Raw genomic sequence first — 19,003 nt, 5'->3', positions numbered from 1 at the left:
AAAACTTGCTGTCACTAGCTTAGCTATTTGAGGGTGTGAACATTATACACTCCTTGTGATATTAGCTGATGATCACAAAAAAATAAATTAGTCTAAGTTACTCATAACTGATCAGTTCAAATAAAAAATGTCAAAAAAATATTTTCATTGAAAGCGAACTTATAATCTTGTAGTTACCAAGTTATCTGTCTGACCAACTTCAATAAATATTTTCTCTAGTAAATGATGAGTAATATATGTCACAATTATTTCATATTCATTAATTACATATAAATTAAATTGGTATATTTATTTAGTAAATTTTAATTTAATTTGTTCCTTATAACGTGATCAATCCATGAATAAAAATACGGTCTAATATCCACTGTTTCTGATTTTTACCAATGTCCTCTAGTCTAGACCGTCATACATGTTTTTCATAGTGTGGTTTAAATTTCTTGTGTATTTTGTGAGTTATTACACATGAATGAGATTTATCTAATGTACACTTTCGAATATATATTGACTATTACGAGTTTCCCTGGTCACAAAAAAAAATGTCTATCCCTTTATATTCTTAACAACAATATAGTATTTACGCTTAATAAACATTAGAATTACAAAAAAAAAAAAAAGCATTAAAATTACAATGTTGATATTCATTTTAATGTCACCAAATATTATAAAAATATAGAATAATTATATGTAACGAATTGAACACAAAATAACACACATGGGTATATATATTATGAGATCGAAACAGAATGGATGGGATTATGGGAATCCATGGTGGCGATATAATATGCAAAATAAGGGAAGAATTACTACCTTAGCTTGTTGAATTGCAGGCAAGCATTCAACATATATTATGGAATATATATGTATGTTGGATCTGATCTGTGCGGCATTTGAATATATACATAGGCGTCGGTTTCCATGCAAAGCTTGGCAAATTACCAGTCCTTGCTTCTTATACCTCACATTCGTTGTCACTTCGACCTTTAAATCATGTTCTCCTTTTCGCACTAACACTATATATAAAAATATATATATATATATGCTCACTAGACTATACTATATTCTTATTTTGCACAACATATCAATATATATATAGGCTAATGCTCTAGTGAAGCAACATCTTCCTGTGAAACTGCGAGAGAATGCACAAAGTCTACTAGAGAAATGTACACAGACTAGATTGTGTGCACTCATGTGGGACACCCTCAGATGATGGTTGCGGGTTTCTCTGATCTCAGTCACCCCAAAACATATATATCAGGCCGGCCGGTTTCAAGTTACGAATTAAACTTGTATGATATGATGATGATACATACGATAAAAGTAGAGTGTTTGGTACCAACTACCAGTCCATAATTAACTAAAGCTAATTAAGATGGTTACTGTATACATGTATGTAAGAAGAAGAAGAAGCAGTAGGGTTTTGGAGAACACAGTGTAGTTTCAAATTAAAGGTCGAACAGACAACGAAAGAAAGGTAGACAGCAAAAAGACTGCTCACTTGACAAGCATAGCACGGAAGCCACTCACCGGAGAATAGACTCTCTCATCCATACCGATAAACAAGATCAGTAGATGTGAGAACAATTTCTCATATATTGTCTCTGCCAAAATCAAACAAAAATAATGTCAAAATATAATTAATCTCCGATCCGATAAAGAAATTAATTATTAAACTAGCAAGAATCGAAGAAGAGTAGTAGTATTTCACCTTCTCTTTGTTGATAGAGAGGTAGCTAAATTGTGGTGTGGCTTCTGCTCTTCATCGCCCATATATTTATGGGAGGGGGAAGTGTGAAGTTGGTGTGGTTGTTGTGTTACACGTGAGAACACCTATGACTCTTCGCTAACCTACACCCACTCCACACGAAAACTATACTATTCGCTCCTTCACTTAAATTTATTTTAGTACGTAGCTACAAAAAAAAATAAATAGAAATATAAAATTTTAGCCATTTTTAAAAAAGAAATTAATTGGTGTACACTACCGTAGCAACGTGTTAAATTAAAATAAAAAATAACGAGTAAATCTAATATTACTCATCAGCTTTTATGATGAATTTTAGTTCTATATATATAAAGAAATTATTATATATAGGCAAAAACTTGTGTGAGACCGTCTCACCATGATACGGGTCGGGTCGGGTCAGATCAAGATGCAAATGTAGCACTTATATACACAAATGTCATACTTATTAGGATAAATGTAATACTTTTAAAGGAAAATACAATACTTTTACATTTCGATTTAAAAGTATTACATTTTTCCTCAAAAGTATTATATTTGCCCTTATAAGTGAGAGACACTTGTCAACATTACTTATTATGAAAAATGTATTACTTTTTCTCTTATAAGTAACAAAAATTGTATTTTTGATTAGTGTTATATTTGAGCATATAAGTGTGAGATTTGCACATATAAGTATGACATTTGCATGGTGCTTTGACTCGACCCGACCCGTCTCACGAATAAGGATCCTTGAGAAGGTCTCACACAAGTGTGACCCTTATATATATAGTTGTATTTTTCACTTTGTCAAAAAAAAAAGAGAAACAAAAGGTAAAATAATTCTAAATAAAAATGTTTTTTTTTTCATTTAAAGCACAATCCACAGAAAATTCCATATGTAAAAAAAAAAAAAAAGAAAAAAAAAGGTATGATACTCATTTTCACCACAGAATATGTTACGTTTTTTAAAGTAAAAGTAAAAGTGAACATTAAAATAGAATGTACACTAATATGTAAGTCAGAGTTAATTACCGATTTGGTCCTTCGACTATGAGGATTTCACCATTTTGGTCCTTGACTTTTAAAATTGTCCAATTGTATCCTCAACTATGTAATTTTTTTCCGAAATAGTCCTCGTTCCAAACAACCGTTTATTATACGTTAAAACTAAGGATAAAAATGTAATTTCAATTTTTTTTTTGTTTTTTACTTGCCAAAAACCTTCAGAGACGTAATTAAGCTAAAGAATAGACTCCAATTGCATAAGAACTAAGTTCATACTCTAAAGACTCTTAAACATACGAAAACAAACTACTCCAATTTTGTTCTTTGGAATTTATTGAACAATCCTACTCGGATATTTGTATCATCTATCGGCGCTTCCTCTTTAACGTCCTCATTCTCTTCTTTTTCCACTTGGCTCTCATGGTGACAGAAGCAGAGACGCAACCCCAGTAGCTTTGAGAAAGAACCCTAGCAACACCAAAATGAAATTGGCCAGACCTCAGCCCGAATCCGGCCTCGACAAGCTCCGCAAAACCCTTTCCGTTCAAACAAGTGTAGAAGCTGGGGAAGGATCGAGCAGCGAGTACCAAAAGTCGATGACGATGCCGGTGAGCCCCACAATGCCGACGACTCCGATCCTGCGAAGCTCTCACCTTTGAAAATGAATTTGGCTGCAAAGAACCTTCTCAGTTCATCCAAGGAAGGTCTCCCCCAGGAGAACTTCCCAATTAATTAGCAGGTAGTCCTCAATTTTGTTTAGTTGATTAACCTCTTCCTCCCCACCGTAGTGAACAGAGATGCGAAATCTCGGCCACTGGTTCTTTGAGACCATCCAACATTTTGCCCCTGATTTCTCGAACCACTAGGGTTCCCTTCTCGAACCATACCACCAGCTCTTCCACCATTTGGGTTTTTTTTCCCTTATCAGCATTTTCACAAACAGCTTGGCCACTAGGCTATTTTTGAATTTCTTTGGCCGGCAGTCTCGCTTCTTGAGACTGAGACTCCCCCATTTACCCAATATTATCCCTATTCTTAGAGGTAGACGGATCCTTACCCGGTGGAGCCAAGACATTCTCTGCAAACGTTATCCCCATTTACGGAGGTTGATGCAGTGGGAACAAAGACGACAGATCAAAGATTCAAAGATTTGTTGAAACTCCGAAGATGACTGCTGATTTATTGAGTGTTTTATTAGGGAAGAAGATGATGAGGATTTGATTTTCCTATTTTACCCTTGAAAATAGACGGAAAAACAGACTGAGGACCATTTTGATTAACGTTTGCATAGTCGAGGATGCAATCGGACAATTTTGAAAGTCAAGGACCAAATTGGTGAAATCACCATAGTCAAGGGACCAAATCGGTAATTAACTCACGTAAGTCATTAAGTACACATACTATACAATGTATCATCATGGATGTACTAGAATAGAAACATCACCTGTACTTAGGAGCCTACTTTACCTGAATTTCTGTAAAAATTCATGGACAATTTACTGAACAACCAGACAAATTTTAATAGGAAAAAAAGAAGAGAAAAAATGTATATGGTTTTAGAATAGATGTAATTTGCGCGCAGAAGAATTATTTATTGTCGCAATCATTCCTTTCTACATCCCTCTCTAAAATCAAAAGTACATTTGTGAAACAATTTTATATATGGATTAATTGTAAGACTTTTCCCAATACAATATATTATATATATTGTGGGCCTTAATAATGTGGTGCAAGTGGACTAGGCCCATTAAGCTATAGGTTAGATTGGACATCTAGGTTTAGTCCAATCCACCATATGCCTATATAAGCCTGCATTGATGGGATGCAGGATAGACAATCATATAGACACCTACAGACATGGTATTCACATTGCTCAGAAAATATCAAGACACCATCTAGGGTTCTGAGTCAAGTGTGAGACAAAACGACTAAGACAGGCAACACAACAAGGCATCAACTATGGCTGGAGATCAACGATCTATGCTTCCGCTATTACAAGGTTAGGTTACTCGTAAACTCATTCTGTATATGTTTAGATAAGATTTATGATCTTACATTAATTTGTTAAAATGCTATGTATGTATATTTGATTATATAAATATATATTTATTTTACATATGTTTTTATTATTATATAATGATTAGTTAACAAATTAAAGGACAAATTTGAAATATTTTAAGGTAATCTTATACTACCTCAGGAAACAGAGATAATAAGATTACTTGAAATATTATCACCCCATCAATTTTGGGTAATATAACATTATAAGTAATCTCATCACTTGAACCTAATAACAAGATAATATAACATTACCATACTCATATTAGCTAGGTAATGTTGTATTACCTGAACCAAACATGAAACACCCCTTTATATGGCCCACTAATTAAAAAGTTCATGCAATGTGTAGTCGTATTGCATCCTTTACTCTTTTTATTTTATTTTTTCTTTTAAAATTTATTTTTGATTTCACAAAGAGCTCCTCGTAGCACTAGCCAAGGCAAGAGAGATGCGAAAGATTTTGTGTGGTAGGAGAAGGGGCCAAGTATATGTTGCGCACAATATATTATGATGGATACTATCATATCATCACTATTATTACTTTTGTTTTACACCGAGCATGTGTGACATTATTATTATTATTATTATTATTATTATTATTATGGATGACAAAGAAATTAGCTCAATCACTGCCCAAAATTACACACTAAATAAACTTTGTTTCTGTGTAATAGTTCGCAAACTACGAAAACACCAGACAAACTCAAACAAAGAGAGTGTTAGCGAAATTCAAACTGGTGACCTTCAAATATGATAATTGTATTCTACCCAATTGATAGATAGTCATCCCTTTTTGACGCATAATGGAAGACATTATTATATTATTGTGTGGAGATTTTCTAAGTGCATCTCCATTTACGATTTTTTAAGCTTTTTAGCATATTGAGAGTGGAGAGAGAAGAAAAATATTACTACAAATGTGAATTTTTCGTGGGATTCACAATCTGCACTAGGCGCACCCAATGGACACGTAAATTATTGTTTTTTTTTTTTTAAAAAAATTCTTGACAATTTTTTTTCTCTCTCTTCCTTTCATTCTTATGTGTCACTGCCAAAAGCATAAAAAAAAAAAAAAACCATAAGTTAATACATAAAGAATCAACTTAAACATATTTTCAGTTTGGACCGCAGGTTTTTGGTTGTACGACATGTATGGTCGATAAAGAACATGAGTGACTGTGAGAAAGAGTGAGGCGGGCTGGCTTATTAGCTGTGCCTTGTGCGGTTGTGAAGAGATGACTTTACACTTGCTAATAAAACAATAAAATAAATTTTTTATAACCAATTTTTAATTTTTTTTAATCACATGTACCCATGTGTTCCATCTAACTTTTTCTTTAGCTTGATCCAATGACCAAATACTCCCACCTTCCTCGGCACGAACCCTTGCATTCCCAACAACCCCCTTCTTTTTTTTTTTTTTTTCTTTTTCTTTTCTTTTTTCTTTTCTTCTTCTTAATTGGAAAATTTAAAAACAAAAGGAGAAAAATGCACAAAAAGTCATAATGTACTTTAATTTTTGTACATTATGACTTTTTTTGTGCATTTTCCTTTTATATTTTATTTTTTCTATTTAAACTTTAATAATTTTACTTAATTTTAATTAGTTTTGTCCTTACATTAAAAATATTAGAGTGTGTTTGATTCATGGTTAGACACAAAAAATAGATATAATGAAAGTCATACACATTGGTTAACAATTTTTAAAAATAGACGTATAGAATTTGAGTATCCCCATAATTACAAAACTCATACCTAATTTAAATTATGTATCATTCCATTAATTCAACATTATCCCTCCTCATATCGTCACCTCGTTACTTAATTGACTTCCTCACTGAATTGCTTACTAACTTCATCATCACACTTAAGATCAATTGACTTGATCTTTTATTTTTTGTATTTTAAAACATTTATTTCGATTATATTATAGGGTCATAAATAACAAAACATCAATATTGGTAATCATTCCAATTCCACCATACTACATAATGGAACCATGGGAACCTAGGGCCCATTTTATTGGATAAGCCTTGGCCAAAGTAGGGGTGGTGAAAGAGGGTAAAGAGGTTGGCCCAAACCTTTTTGGGATAGAGTAGTGAAAGAGGTTAAAGATGTTGGCCCAAACCTTGTTGGGCTAGAAGAGAAGGTGGAGTGGCGGCTAAGGAAGGATGGGGAATAGATATGGATGGAGGAGTGGCGGCTATAGAAGGAGGAGTGTCGGCTAAGGAAGGAAGGGGATGGATATGGAAGAAGGGGGATGGATATGAAAGGAGGAGTGATGACTAAGGAATGAAGGGGTATGGATATGGAAGGAGGAATGGCGGCTATGGAAGGGGGAGTGGCGGCTAAGGAAGGAGGGGGAATGGATATGGAAGGAGGAGTAGCGGCTAAGGAAAGAGGGGTGCAAAGCAGAAGACCCATCAGTGCAAATGGAAAAGGGGGGCGCAGCGTCGTCGCCGATGCGCTAGAGGGTGCGCCGGTAGGCACGCTGGCCGCCCAAGGCCGAGGCGCCACGGGGGCGCTAGTCCCGCACCTTAGTTGCCTGCCCAGTCGCCCAGGGTGGCGTGCTGGGCACGGCATGCACGCCCGACGCGCTTGGAGTGTGCTGTGTCTAGGCCGCCGGCGTGTCTCTCGCTGTGTTCCTCGACCTGTTCGCGGGAAATTCGGGAACGTGGCAAGTGTAGGCCGGATGGGGTGGTTGAGTTCGTTATACGACATGACTGCGTGAGACGCGTGTTTGGAGGAGGATGACATTCCTTCGATGGCGGATGGCGGACACTTGGGTGGATCGGTTTGGATGGTAGATAGTATAAAAAGAGGGGGCACCTAGTCTTCAAGGGATATCTTAGGCTATGAAGACTTTCTCTAGTCTAATGGTCTAGCTTCTTCCCTCTTACTGGTATGCTTTGGTTCAAGTTCTAGTGGTAACTTCATTGGGTTATTTTATTCTATTTATTTAATACTCCCTAAGTTCCTTATTTATTGGATTTATTCTCTCTAAGTTCCTTATTTATTGTATTTATTCACCAGTCCCCCTATTATTTATTTATTTATTTATTATTTGGGTCGCCATTTATTGGGCTGGTATCCTTAGGCTTTGTATGTATTCTATCGGACCTCACGCCCCAATCAATAATATTATTATTTTCCTATTTCGCTCGATATTGTTATATCTGATTTATTGTGGGCCTGGTCTCGATAAAACCGTCATTGTCGCCATCTGTGGGGAACGCTGCAAAAAGCGCACGTTCCTAGTCTCTATCAGTTCTTGTACGAACCCATGTACGCTAAAATGGCCAAGTCGCAAAGCGTTAACTCACCTCGTAGGGTCAATGGGGAAATGCAAGGCGTTGCTAGGCAAGCTCCTCCCTTCAGAGGCAGAGACAGCCTCGTTAGAATGGCCCGCAGGAGCCAAAAGAGGAATTAAGAGAGTCTACTCTACCCCAGCGGAGGTGGAGGCTGCCCATGTACGTCACGGAGTCGCCAACACCGTGAATGGACCTCAAAGACGAATCTGCATGGCCCTATGTCTCGGTAACCTCGGGGGTAGGCCTAACTTACACCAGGCTGGGCATAGCGCAAGGATAAGCGTCCAGGCTTCCCTCGATCGAGAGTCTGAGTGGGGAAATGAGATTCCCAAGAAGATTCCCCAACCCGTTGAAGATTCAGAAGGTGAAAGCACGTATCGCATCCTAACGGCAGAAGGGGCTTGCAGTGGATTCGCAGGCCCCTCCCAGACGAAAGTGGCCCCACCTAAGGGCTAGGCAAAGAGGGTAGACGCCAAGATCTCCGAATTACTCCTGTGGAAGGAAGATGGTGACCTCCCGGAGGTACCTAAGATCACGGTAGCCCCACCGTTCACCCAAAGGATAATGATGGAGCCCCTCCCTCTTAACTTCAAACCTCCGAGCGTCAAGCGTTTCGATGGCTTCGAAGACCCTCAAGAGCATATCATGGCCTACCAAGTCACCATGGTGGTAGTAGGATCCTCCGAAGTGGCGATGTGTAGGGCCTTTTTTCTCTACCCTAGCGGGGCAGGCTCTACAGTGGTTCACTAACATGAAGGCTAATTCTATTGATTCTTTTCATGACCTAGTGGTGAAGTTCATTTCTCATTTCGTGAGAGGAAAAAAGGGTCGAAAGCACTTTACGCGCCTCACTACCGTGAAGCAAGGGGCAGAAGAATCTCTAACCAAATTCCTAGTTCGCTGGCGAGCGGAGGAGGCAGACGTAGAAAACATAGACGATAAATATGCTATTATGATGTTTATAGATGCTTTAAAGGCATGACAACTCTATAAGAATTTGAGGCGTAAGACTCCATGTACATATGTTGCCCTCATGGTAAAGGCAAACAGATACGTAGAGGCTGAAGAAGCAAACTGACTCAAAGGAGGTGGGAAGGATAACCTCGCGAGTAAACCCCAAGTGGAGGAACCCGTCAAGAAAAAAAGGGACAAGTCCGCCAGTGAAATAGAATCCCTCGAGTAAAGGGAAGGTTGTACCAGGTGGCGGCTCCTAGGGAATCCAAAGGGTGCCGCCCCCTTGGGCTCCTCGTCCTCTCGCAAAGGCTCCGTTTGCAACCCCTCTCACCCCCCTTAAAGCATGCCCTAGCGAGATATTGGCATATGCGGAGGAATGCCAAGTTGTGAAAGATTTTGATCAGGGTTATGTGACAGTCCCTGATCAGGGAAAGTACTGCCGATACCACCGGCGATATGGGTATAACACGGATGAGTGTCAGGCTTGGCAAAAGAAAATAGAAACACTTATCCAATTAGGCCAGCTGGGAAACTTCATAGACTAGAATAAGATGCATCATGGGAGTGTGTGGAAGAAGGAGTCGACCGAGCGCCATCACTACCCTACTCCACCCGAAGATAAATCTACTAAGGAGTCCACAGATAAGGGCAAGCGCCCAGTCATAAATGTGATTTTCAGGGGATGGTCTCTTGAAGTGGGTGAAGAAGAATATGTAGGATCGGTGGAGGAACATCCTGTCTCTAGGGAGAAACGATAGGAGAGTATTACTGGATGGCGACCTCCCGGGTAAGGGAGTCTCGTCTCGCAACGCCTTGGTCGTCTCGATGGGAATAAACGGAAATGAGGTGAGACGAGTCTTAAAGGATTACGATGTCTTCGTGGAGTTAGGGTTTGCGCAGGAACAACTTCGACCAGTCAAAACTCCACTCACTGGATTTACTGGGGACATTATTGAAACCGAAGGATCCATAGGGTTGCTTGTAGAGTTAGGAATCCCCCCAAACATACGGGAAATAGAGATGGATTTTGTTGTCGTCTGAATAACCTGCGCCTACAACATCATCTTGGGGAGGCCAGGACTGACAGATGTCAAGGGAATCATATCGATGAAACACCTGTTGCCTGAAATTCCACACTCCCAAAAGGATCAGAGTGGTACGAGGGGACCAACAAATGGCTCATGAATGCTACCGAAAGTCTTGTCAAAGAATAGGGGAAAAACAACTACCAGTAGGGAACAAGTAAGGAACAGTTCGGAACCAGACAAACGTGGCATAAGGCCGAGATAAATTGGAGCAAGTGAGAAATATTTTGCAAGAATAAGCCTTCGAGGTATTTATATACGACCGATATATATGTTCTCTGTATGTTATTTAATAAAAACTCATATATGCTTTCACGACTATAACTTTCTAACTACTAACTTGGCATCAGGCCAAAACCTCCAAAAAAAATGAGAGAGAGAAGGTGTGTAGCGCTAGCATGACGCAGCAGGCAGTCCACAACCCTTAAAAGGAGGTGTTTTCGAGCTTATGGGACGTGATCCCTTAAACTTAGCTAATACCCCAATGCAACTAGGCATGTAAGGAAGGGTATGAAACCCAGTGTGCAATCACAAAAAAAAAAAAAAGGTGTATGGCTCTAGCATGAGGCAGTAGGCAGCCCACTAGCCTTAAAAGGTGATGTTTCTGAGCCTACAGGACGTGATCCCTAAAACTCGGCGAATACCCCAACGCACCTAGGCATTCAAGGAAAGGTACGCAACCCAGCGTGCAACCTAAAAAAAAAGGTATCTCGGCCTTGAAAGAGGTACGTGGTGCTAGCATGAGGCAGTGCAGCAGGTGGTACACAAACTTAGAAATTCCATACAGGGTACAAGAAGAAAGAAGGAGGGAGCAATTGGAACACAAGCAAGACGAAATAGCAGTTTATCTTGCTTCTAATCAGTCGACATATCATCTATCCCACTTCTCAACGGTTGACTTATCATCTATCTCGCTTCTCAGCGGTTGACAAATTATCTATCCCGCTTCTCAACGGTCGACATGTATTTATCCTGCCCCTTAGTGGGCAACATATCTTATTCCACTTTGTGGCAACCGATATCAGCAGCTCAGCGGCCGCTATACCCCATTCCTCGATGCACCATTGAGTCACCCCTTGCAGTATGTCTTCTAAATAAGCCCGCGCGAGGGAAGGCTGCGAGTATCTTTGTCATTTTCTTGCAGGGTATGTAGGAGAGTTGAATCATCCTGACAGACATCATATGTGGGAGACTGTAGAAACTGAGTACTGAGGTGTCCAGAAGAAATGAAGAATTTCCAAACAAGGGATCGAGACGGTTGAGGCGCGACGAAGGGATAGAGTATCTATACTTTCCTTGCCCGTCAAAGACGACCAAAGAAAGTGGAGGACTTGTGATAGAGCCATGGGACCCCAGGACTCATTTTATTGGATAAGCCTTAGCCCAAGTAGGGGTGGTGAAAGAGGTTGGCCCAAACCTTGTTAGGTTAGAAGGGAAGGTGGATTGGCGGCTAGAAAAGGAGGGGGATGGATATGGTAGGAGGAATGGTGGCTATAGAATGAGGAGTAGCGGTTAAGGAAGGATAGGGGATGGATATAGAAAGAGGGGGATGGATATGGAAGGAGGAGTGGCAGCTAAGGAAAGAGGGAGGATGGATATGGAAGGAGGAGTGGCTGCTATGGAAGGAGGAGTGACGGCTAAGGAAGGAGGGGGGATGGATATGGAAGGAAGAGTGGCAGCGAAGGAAGGAGGGGGGATAAATATGGAAAGAGGAGGGATGGATATGGAAGGAGGAGTGACAGCTAAGGAAGGAAGCGGGGTGGATATGGAAGGAGGAGTGACGGCTAAGGAAGGAGCTGAGGTGGGATGGATATGGAAGGAGGAGTGGCTGGCAGGTAAAGAGGGGTGCAAAGCATGGAAAGCGTGCCAAGCGGAAGACCCATCGGTGCAAAGTAGAGAAAGGGGGCCGGGCCGTCAATGCGACAGAGGGGGTGCCGACAGGCACGCTAGCCACCCAAGGCCGAGGCGCCCAGGGGCGCTGGCCGCGCCCCATGGTGCCCTAGTGGCGTGCCCAGTCGCCTGGGTGGTGGCTGGTTGTGCCATCACCCGGGCGCGCTGGGCGTGTGTGGTGTTTGGCCCACCTGCGTGTCTCTCGCTGTGCTCCTCGGGCTGTTCGTGGGAAGTTCGAGCACGTGGCAGGTGGAGGTTGGATGGGGTGGTTGAGGTAGTTGCACGACATGACTGTGAGTGATGCGTGTCTGGAGGAGGATGGCATTCCTTGGATGGCGGACACGTGGGTGGATCATGTTGGATGGTAGATAATATAAAAGGAGGGGGGTATGGTCTTCAAAGGACATCTCTAGCCACGAAAGCTTGTTTGTTCTAATAGTTTAGCCTCTTCCCTCATGCTAGCATCCCTGGGTTCAAGTTTCGGTAGTAACTTCATTCGGTTATTTTATTCTATTTATTTATTAGTCATTAAGATTTATTTATTTATTATTTGGGCCACTATTTCTTGGGCCGGTATCTTTGGGCTTTGTACGTATTATATTGGTTCTCCGTCCCAATCAATAATATTATTATTTTCCTATTCCGCTTGATATATTTATACCCGATTTATGGTGGACCTAGTCCCGATAAAACCATCACTACCAAACATGAAAATATTTTTTTTAACCAAACCATTTTAATTCGAATACCCAATTTGAATATGCAACGAATCATTTAATTGGTTTGTCTTTGTTAGATAAAAAATGAAATGTGAATGATGATTTTTAATGAAAAGACTAAACCAAACCGTTTCACTTTGTTTATTGTACAAGTGGCACATCAGTAACTACTTTAATTTAAGAATATAATCGAGTCAAAAAATAAGCATAGAGCAAAATTGATAGAATCTAAATAATTTTGGAAGTCATCAATTAAAATCAATGTGAACTTATTCTCTTTAGTAATTAAAATTAATATGTAGCGAATAGGGGGTGGGGGTGGGGGGGGGTGGGGGGCGAATGTAAATGTAGTAGTAGCAAATGTAAAATTAGGATTAGCAATTAAATTATCGTGTATCCTCATAAAAATTTTGTATAATCGTATTGTTAGAACAATGCTCAAGAACCATATATACAGAGAAGGAGATGGGGAAGGAGAAGAAGAGGAAGATTGAACTCATTAACTCCCTAACCCATTTTATTAGATAACCATTTATATATATACATATACATTTTGCACATTGTTAATGCAAAATGTTAATACTAAATGTGTAAATCTAGAAAAGTCTAAGAATTGCAGATTTTAGTGTTCAAGTTTGCATAGTCAAGTTGATGATAATTACGAAAATGTTACCGCATTTTTAAAAAAATAATTTGATTTGAATCGTCTAATTTTAATTATTTCCATATGTAAACCTAATCTAAATTCCTAAAGAACAAACTAGCCACACATTGTCAAAAGCAATTGGAAGCTATCCATAAAGTATCCATATGTTCTTGCTTTATAATTAGCTCAATCATTCAAAAGCAATTGGAAGCAATTGGACTCCAAATAAAGTATAAAATGTCTACCAAATACTCCATAGAACATAACATATTTGTCACTTATCATGGAATAAAGATTTGATTCAAATAGAGTTTTATAATGAATATATTAACTTAATCTTCAAAATACGTATTGGAAAAAGAGGACAAAAAGACAAATTGATATGACATTTTGGACAATGAGGGGAATTTAGTGTGAAGAGTGCATATATACCGGAGCATTATCCATCAAAACTTACAAAAAGATTACATGCCAAATCCCTCAACTTCAAGCAACTTAAACAAGAAATCATGGAAAATCGTGTGGGGTTTAACATTTCATTGAAAATAAAAATCTTTTAATTTAGATTTATGCCGATGACCGTGTGGTCTAGTGGCACCCGGTTGAACTCCCATGTGGGAGGAGTGGGTTCGAACTTCTGTGGAGGTGATGCTGACTCTTTGTACTTCAGTAGGTTGGGAAAGTAGTTATGAACAAATACTACATTGTAACCGAGTTAGTAGTACTCAACTACACATCTTATGTGATTGTGCTTACTTTAGGCAAGTTTCGAGTTTCAACATTGACAAATATAGAGGTTGATAGAAGTATCTTTTTTTATTAGCAGTTGTAACCTTTGAATTTTTTTATATTTTTTTATTAGCAGTTGTAACCTTTGAATTACACATCAACTTTAGAGAAGTGAGGATGAAATTGTTACTTAAATATGATTTTACGAATTGGCGGTTGTGGAAGATAAGAAAACAAAGTTTTTTTAATGATTGATTCTCTCTTGACTCCATTACAGCTTATTGGAAGGATTTGGAGCATGATATAGAGAGGACTATACTAAAACAAATAATAGTTGTCTATTGCCAAAGTGAATGCATGAGTTAATAGTTTTGACAATGAGATAATTGGAAGAAGTCTCAAGATATTTTGGTGCTTTTTGATTTGTGCTTTGAAGATTAGGGTCCTGTTTGGTAAATGGCTGTTAGCTGATTGGGTTGGCTGTTTGGGTTAGAAGGTATTATTTGTTGATAACATTGGCTGATTGTAGAAAGTTGTTTGATAAATTAGCTGTTAACTGATGGCTATTTGGTATAATTTCTTTTCTCAAAAAGCTAATTGAAAAGGCTGATTTGAGTAGCCTTTTGAATTTTAGCATTTTGGAGTTGCAAAAAGCTTATTATTTACCAACTAATAGTGGTCAAATAAGTCAAAATTAGCTGATAGGCTGATTATTTACCAAATAGGCCTACCTCTGCATATTCTCGTTTAGAAGCTATTTTCTTTTCTTTTCTTTTTTAAATTTTCTACTAATACTTTTGTTCATCTGGTAATGTATAGGCAAATATGTTTACTTGTTTTTTTGTGCTGGCTAAATTCTTTTATAATATATTTATCTGTTGCTCTCAATGTGTAGAACATTTTCTCATATTAATATATTTTCATCATTTTGATTAAAAAAAACAAAAGCAAATGCAAAATGATTTGTTGTAGAAACTGTGTAGTGGTGCGACATTTTTGCAGTCGTTATACTGTGGACCATTGATTTGTTGTAGAAACTGTGTAGTGGTGCGATATTTTTGCAGTCGTTATACTGTGGGCTATGGGTCATGATTGATACTGCAGTTGTGTTGAACTGATACTGCAGTTATGTTGAAAGGATACTACAGTTCTGTTGAAAGAGAACTGCAGTTATGTTGTGTCATCCATCTGGAATTGTAGTTTTGTTGAACGGATACTGTAGTTATGTTGAGTCATCCATCTGGAATTGTAGTTTTGTTGAACGGATACTGTAGTTATGTTGAAAAGATACTGCAGTTATGTTGAACGGATACTGCAGTTGCGTTGAACAGATGAATGACCTCTGTTCTGTGCAATAGTAGTTTCCTTTCAACACAACTGCAGTATCTTTTCAACACAACTACAGTATCCGTTCAACACAACTGCAGTATCAGTTATTATCATAGTCCACAATGCATTGTGGACCATGGTCAACAATATAATTTGCGATATTTTTGTGGATCGAAGACACTTGAAGAAGAAGTTTAATTTAAACGTTGTTGTTATATCATTTCATCCACAAGAATACAACAAAGTAAAATCGAGAAACTTCATTTGTAATCAGAAATATTTATGTTTTACACTAAAAAAGAAATTCTTAAAATAATGAAATATAGAAAGAATATCAATTCAAACAAAAGACTATTCTAACAAATTATATGAAAGTCAACCCTTCAATTCTTGACTGGCTTCCTTTTCATACTGAACTTCATGTCTTCATCAGTCTCAAAAACCACAATTTGGTAGTTGAACACCAATTTGGGATCCAACTAATTTGTTACTTTGCCCAAATCAAATTAAATTAAATCTAACAATTATTCGTTCAAAGCCAATGCCAATGTTATAATATTTGATTCAACAATACTGTCAACTCATGAAGGTAATCATTTCCCCCTTAATTGGTGCATGTAATGAGTATCATAGAAAAACCTTGATTGATGCTCAGAAACAAAACAAAGGCAAGAACTTGTGTGAGACCATTTCATGGGTCTCAATCTGTGAGGCGGGTCAAATCTTTTATTAATAAGGTTAAAGATCAGATTCGTCTCAGGGATTGAAACTCGTGAGACGGTGTTACACAAGTGTTACCCTTGAACAAATTAAAGAATATGCTCTACTCAAAATTTTTCACTAATTTTTTTTTGGAGTGATGATGAAACCCACAATCATTACTTGAAGGGTATGCATTAAGTAAACCCCTTGTATCCTAGTCGGTAAAGAACCATGCACAAACAGATAAACCGGCCTCGGTTATCCATAGCTAACCAGTTCAAACCAAAAATGTCAATAGACCACTTTCATTGAAACTTATAACATTATGGTTACCAAGTCAATTGTCTGACCAATCTCACTAAATAGTTTACTCTGTATATAGTAAATGAGTAGTGTATGTCACAATAATTTCATATTCATTAATTACATATTTACATAAAAATTAAATTCGTCATTCTTATTATCTATTAATTATCTAAAATTAAATCAAATAAAAATAAAAAAATTTATTTAGTAAAAAAGATTTTGTTCCATATATATAGCATGATGGATCCATGAACAAAATACGTGAACAATATTTTTGATTTTTGACAATACATTTTTAATTGAAACCGTTGTATATGATTATATTTTTCTAGTGCTATTTACATTTTGTGTATTTTTCGAATTATTACACATGAATAAGAGCTATCCATGCACATTCTTGAAATCTCGGGTAGTGACTATAAATTTTTCTCGTCACAAAACAACAACAATAATAATAATAAGTGTCTATCCCTTTGTGTTCCCTTTGTATTCATAACAACAATACGATTGAGAAACATTTTCTGTTGAAGTAGTACACTTGTGTATGAAAAGTCAAATATAAGTATTAACACTTAATAAGCATTAGGATTACAAAGTTTTTTTTTTTTGAATTACTATTGACCCTGTGACATGTAGTCTCTGTCCATATACTTTCTCAACCTACTGAAGTCCCCACTGAGGCTCAAACTCATAACCTCCCACTTGAAAGAATCACTTCATGCCGCTTGACCACAAGGCCTTTGGTAGAATTACAAAGTTGATTCATTTAAAATTAAAGTCACCAAATATTATAATACTCCGTAATATACAATAACTATAGGTAACGAATTGAACCAAAATCACATACATGGGAATATATATTTATGAGAAACAGAATGGATGGGAAAACATGCATGTTGAATTGCAGTGTATGTACTCCCATCCATTCTGCTATATCACATATGCTAGCGATATAGTGTGCAAAATAAGGGAAGAATTACCTTGTTGAATTGCAGTCATTCAACATATATATATTATGTTGGATCTGATCTGTGCGGCATCATATCATTTGAATATATACATTGGCGTCGGATTCCATGCAAAGCTTGGCAAATTAGCAGTCTTTGCTTGTTATACCTCACATTCGTTGTCACTTCGACCTTTAAATCATGTTCTCCTTTTTGACACTAACACTATATATATATGCTCACTATACTATACTCTTATTTTGCACAACATATCATTCATATATATATATATAAGAATATTTTATTTATTGGATAATGGACTATGGTTATTGAAATTGTAAAATTATTACAAACAAATTTATAGGAATTGATTGCAAGTGATATCACCTAAATGATTGAGTGCAATGTAACCAAAATTTGGACCCTCCCTCCAGCCACAATGGATCCATCAATCAAAAATATCAAGTTTCTAGGTAACTCTAGCCAATATGGCTAAGGATACCCATAAAGTCATGAGTTTGAATCCCAGTCTGATCTTGGTTCAAGCTGGTCAGCTATAAGCAATCTAGGCTGATTTACTTCTTATGAACCTTTGATAGTTAGTATCATAAGGCGTGATTTATCCAGTGGGGGTGGCTGCGGATTTCCCTCGTCACCCCAAAAAAATATATCAGAATCAAACTTGTATGATATATAGGATGATGATACGATAAAAGTAGAGTGTTTGGTACCAACTACCAGTCCATCCCAAAATAACATAAAGCTAAGATAGTTACTACTGTATGTATATAGAATTAAATAAACGGAATAGAAATTGGAGAAAGAAACAGAAGTGGGTAGTTAGTTGCATGTAAGATTAGAAGCAGTAGGGTTTATAAAGCGGAACACAGTTTAGTTTCAAATTAAAGGTCGAACAGACAACGAAAGAAAGGTGGACAGCAAAAAGACTGCTCATTTGACAAGCATAGCACGGATCGGAAGCCACTCACCGGAGGATCGGATTCTCTCATCCATACATACATCATATATGGATCTACTTTATCGATGAACAACAATTTCTCATATATTGTCTCTGCCAAAATCAAACAAAAATGTCAAAATATAATTAATCTCCAATCCGATAAAGAGAAATTAATTATTAAACTAGCAAGAATTGAAGAAGAGTAGTACTATTTTACCTGGCTGGCCTTCTCTTTCGTGATAGAGGGGTTTAGGTAGCTAGCTAAAATAGGTGCTTAATTGTGGTGTAGTGGCTTCTGATCTGCTCTTCATTTGCCATATATTTATGGAGGGGGAAAGTGTGAAGTTGGTGTGGTTGTTGTGTTGCACGTGAGAACACCTTTGACACTTCGCTAACCTACACCCACTCCATGGGAAAACTATACTACTCGCCCCTTCAGTTAAGTAACTAGGAAAAAAAATAATAAAGAGTAGTTACTATCCGATTTGGTCCTACTACTATTAAGATTTCACCACTTTAGTTCTTGACTTTCAAATTTACTCAATTTTCATCACCAATTATGCAATTGTTAACCAAAATGGTCTTGATCATAACTATTTTAATTTGGTTTAGACAAATGACTATTTTATGTA

General features: G+C 37.7%; 1 long non-coding RNA gene across 2 annotated transcripts; it reads right to left on the bottom strand.

The window, feature by feature from the left end:
• Positions 1 to 16,912: 16,912 nt before the first annotated feature.
• LOC116017531 lies at positions 16,913 to 18,667 on the bottom strand. 2 transcript variants are annotated; one of them, XR_004097926.1, is made up of 3 exons: positions 18,589 to 18,667; positions 17,444 to 18,482; positions 16,913 to 17,201 (listed from the first exon to the last, which is right to left on the bottom strand). It is a non-coding gene; the product is annotated as an uncharacterized LOC116017531 (long non-coding RNA). The 2 variants fall into 2 exon arrangements; XR_004097925.1 differs by having other exon boundaries at positions 16,913 to 18,482.
• Positions 18,668 to 19,003: the final 336 nt, after the last annotated feature.

This window comes from Ipomoea triloba, chromosome 4, assembly GCF_003576645.1.
Source record: "Ipomoea triloba cultivar NCNSP0323 chromosome 4, ASM357664v1".
NCBI lineage: Eukaryota > Viridiplantae > Streptophyta > Magnoliopsida > Solanales > Convolvulaceae > Ipomoea > Ipomoea triloba.
Note: the sequence above shows the minus strand (reverse complement) of the source record. Positions and strands in the feature narration are given on the sequence as shown.